The sequence below is a fragment of the Carassius auratus genome, chromosome 13 (assembly GCF_003368295.1).
Source record: "Carassius auratus strain Wakin chromosome 13, ASM336829v1, whole genome shotgun sequence".
Classification (NCBI taxonomy): Eukaryota; Metazoa; Chordata; class Actinopteri; order Cypriniformes; family Cyprinidae; genus Carassius; species Carassius auratus.
The window spans coordinates 12,873,184-12,877,764 of record NC_039255.1 but is presented as its reverse complement, the minus strand read 5'-3'; positions in this window follow the sequence as shown (position 1 = coordinate 12,877,764).

Here is a 4,581-nt window from a genome sequence, read left to right as displayed (position 1 = left end):
GTGTGTCTCGCTTTGAGAATTTGCAGTCTTCATATTTTAACTGTGTTATCATATTTTAACTGTGTTAGCCCATAAAAAAACTTGATTTTAAAATACCTTTTTAAATGTGATTACTCAATAGTTTTAACTTAACCAGTACAAAGTACCAAGAAATATTTGATAAATACTCTTAATATAAAAGAAGTGAAGAAGTGAAGTGACATTCAGCCAAGTATGGTGACACATAATCAGAATTTGTGCTCTGCATTTAACCCATCCGATATGCACACACACAGAGCAGTGAACACACACACACTGTGAGCACACACCCGGAGCAGTGGGCAACCATTTATGCTGCGGCACCCGGGGAACAGCTGGGGGTTAGATGCCTTGCTCAAGGGCACCTAAGTCGTGGTATCGAAGGTGGAGAGAGAGCTGTTCATGCACTACCCCCACCCGAGACTAGAACTCACAACCCTTCGATTGGGAGTCCAACCCTCTAACCATTAGGCCACGACTTTAAGACCCCACATTAAGATTTTGATACACATTAAGATTTTGATACATAAATGGTTTAAATGTAATATTTTAGGAAATTTGATTAACACTGAAAATCCCTTTTTTAATAATCTGTAATAAAGTAAATACATGAACTAAAATCCGTATTACCTTATATTGCGCTCAATTATTATATTGTACTAATTTGAAAACATTTGCACAAAATTAATTAACCAGATTTTTTTTAAATGTAAATTTGCATATGTGCCAGTTACTCTGGCTATGTGCATCAAGAAGTCATCATGGTTTGAATACAAGTCAGACATTTTATAGGTCTCATTAATTTCCACATGAATGTTATTTTAGTATTATTATAATGTACTATTATAGTACTTAATTATATTTTTAATGAGCTTTTATTTGTATATTTTAATTTTAGTTTTGGTAATTGTATGTGTTTTAGTCTTTTTATTAGTTTGTTTTTATATTTTCATTTAACTTGAATTTGTTTTTATTTATTAAGTAGTAATTAGACTTATTTCAGTTCATTGCCAAAGCAACATTTCTAATGAGTTTTTTTTTAATCTAATATTTTATGTTTTTCAGTTTTATTTCAATTGACAATTTTTAATAGTTTTAGTTAACAACAACAACAATACTGTTGTGCAGAAGCCCAATTCCCCTTCAGAGTAAAAAGCAGTAGTTGTATTGTGTAACATGGTTACTATAACAACATGTAAGGCAAATTAAATCCTGTGTGATTCAGTTGCGCACCTGCATCATTTCTGATAAGAGTTTTATGACCCATAGATGTCATACATATAATTTGATTATAAAAGTTATTCGTTGCTAATGTGACAGTAAGTTTGTGAATAAGCGTTTAAATAGTGCTGAAGCATAGCATGTATGACATAGCCTTTGCAAACAAATCACACAGACAGAAGAATATATCAGTGCCCTTAGCATATTTAAAGATAAAGCCATCATTCTCCAGACCCTCATTTAGACAGTTATGCCAGTTTTACAACTGCTCTCATGTATTATGAAGATGTTGGATGTTACTCATGCTGGTTACACAATTACCCATTTTACACACTCTCCTAGTGTTTTTAGCAAACCAAATTAAGCAACTTGAAAAATATTGTAGTAATCTTAATGCAGAAAGGTCATACAGTAAATAGAGAATTCATTGGCATATACTGTCCTTTACATGTGTGACATTTGTAAAAAAAAAAAAATATACATTTGCCTGCAGTTTGGAAGACTATTCTATGTACAGAACTATATCGGATTGAAAAATAATTTGCATTTAAATGACTAAAAATAAAGTTCACGAATATAATAAATATATAATTAATAATATAATGTAAATATATTTGTGTAGCATAATAAATAAAGATATCCTAGTATATATCTTTATTAATCTGTATATTGCATATTTGCATCATACTTAAAAACAACAAGTTTATCACCAACACCAGCAGGTAAAGAACAGCACTTTGCATGCTAAAGTAAACCATCAGACACAGATTCCAGCCTAAATCTCTCAATAAAGACTAAATCATGAGTCGGCATATGCCAAAAGCAGGTGCTTATGTTTGCAGTATTAATTCACTTTTGTTGCATTAGACTTCAGTGAAACATCTTCCCCTAGCCATTTGCCAGATGAATATAATTTGTGTTTTAAACGGTCTTGCCCATAGATTTCTCATATGTCTGCATAGTCTAGGCCGTGGGCCATATATTTCAAGGTCACATTGACCTAACAACTGAGGCAATGACTTGACCACATTCATCATGTTCATCAATACTGATTACTAACAAACACTTGTGTGCTTTAGAAATATGGGGGCAAATGCACAATGTAGATATTGTGTGTCAATTTGTGTAGATTGACAAATACTTGTACGCCATGCGGTTCTCTGACGAGACTCTGCGCGACATCATGGCCGCTTCAAAGGGAAATGGAGAATGGACTGGGACGAGACACTAACCCGACAGCTACCATCAAGATGCTGCCCACCTTTGTAAGGTCCATTCCTGATGGATCAGGTGAGCTTATCATTTTTATGGCCTGCAAATCGTGTATAAATGAAAATCCTTAAATGATTACAAGAGCTAGCTTTGGAAGTATCCCAGAAAGGAATATCCTGTGTATAGAAATGAGTCTGCAGTTCTTGTCCATCAGGGCAAATCAGTTTCAAAAAGAAATATCAGCTTTCTTCATTGTACTTCTTTTAAATGGTCTGACAAAAGAAAGAACAATAATTAAACTGTTTTCTGAATCAAAATGAGATTTCTTAAATTTGAATTAAATGTCTTAAATGAATGCCCTCGGACATACCTTTGTATTTCATAAGGTTACAACCTTAGAAGGTGTTTATTAAAGGCTGTTTGTAAACTGAGAAGAAAACTGGTTTAACCAGTATTGCCTCAGGTGTAGATTTACCATAACAAAAAGTTGCTGGCAATCTGAATTTTAATTTTAACTGTTTGTTTGTTTAATCCATTTTTTAAAATGCATATTCAGTTCTGCACGTTTTATTCATTTCCCAAGAATTTGAATCAAGGTTAAATAATGGTTACATCTGAAACCTAAAGGCATCTGGTTCGATTATTTTAAATGGCTTGTGAAATGATAACATTCACCTGCCACCAAATATATTTACAATGCACATTTTACCAAAGAACAGAATGGGGTGAATCTACTGAATGCTCACAATACTGAACCAATTTTGCCCACACCACAACACATTGAAAGCTTCTCTGACATGTGCTCATGCCTTTCTACACGTCCTGCAGCATCCACTCATTGGGTTACATCACAGATTATATGAGCTGTAATCCCAGTCAGATTGGCATGTGAAAGCTGACTGCACTTTGTTAGCTTTCCTACTACGATGTGTTCTGCAAGGCATTTTCATTCTAGGTAGTGATGGCAGATTTATTGCTCCTGCACCATCAAAGTTATTCAAACTTCAAAACGATTATAACAACATGGACACATCTAATTGATTTTGTGTCCACATCAATAATCCATCACTGTAATATGCAGTATAATATACACACATTAAATCCAAAATAGCTTGTCAAGAGCAGCTCCCTGGTCCTAAAGTGCTGGACACTAGATCATAAAAAATGCTATATATAGACTCTGACCTATTAACTTCCCAATGACAAAATGCCTGAGTGTGTACAGCAAGTCTGTGCTTCACTACATGAAAATGCCCTCAACAAATGGATGTTTTTTTGTGGTTTGATGTGATTTTTAGATCATTAGAGATATAGAGTAGAGAATCGTTTCATTTTGGCAAGGTCACTTTTTGTGTAAATTGCACTTTACTTTGTTACTTTTTATATTTGTACTCATCTTCACTTAAATGATCAAGTTTTCCATGAATGGTTTTAATATGTTGTTAAATAACATATTAAGTCTACTACAGATCAATTCAGTTATAATAAAACATTTCAAATACATTTAGGTTGCAGTTTTGCTACCTAGTGACCTGTAATTCCAGTTAACTGACCTTTCAGTCTCCTGAAGTTGATGCTGAGTTTACAGTATTAAAAACCTTCACACTCCCAGACATATCATTTCCAGCCTAGAAACAGAAGACAGCAAGAAAAAGAAAGGCATTTGATTTTCAGTGTTGCTTGGCAACAAACAGTGCACATAATATCGACAATCTAGACACGTCGAAGAGCCCCGGGAACCAAAGAAGACCGTTACAGAGTGCATTCTTGACCTAACACAAACATCTCTTGGCATTACTCTTTCTCTGTTTAATCTGTGGCACAAACAGACTTGTTGTTAATCGTCATTGTACTGCAAACGTTTTCAGAAGAATCTGTTGGAAGGATTCACTATTTCTCACTGTAAGATTGATGCTTTGGTGATATGTCTGTCCAGCTACGGATAAAAACAGTATTCCTGATATAGCCCGCTTTGCCACGACCAAAATAAATGTTAATGGGCAGTACCACTATTACAAGAATGGTACACTATACCCAGTCAAGTTTCTGCATGTTGTCATAAGGATAACAGCTGCAGTGTCCTTTAGGTAGCTTAGCAAAGCAATTTCAAGAAGCGGAAGGCTCTAACTA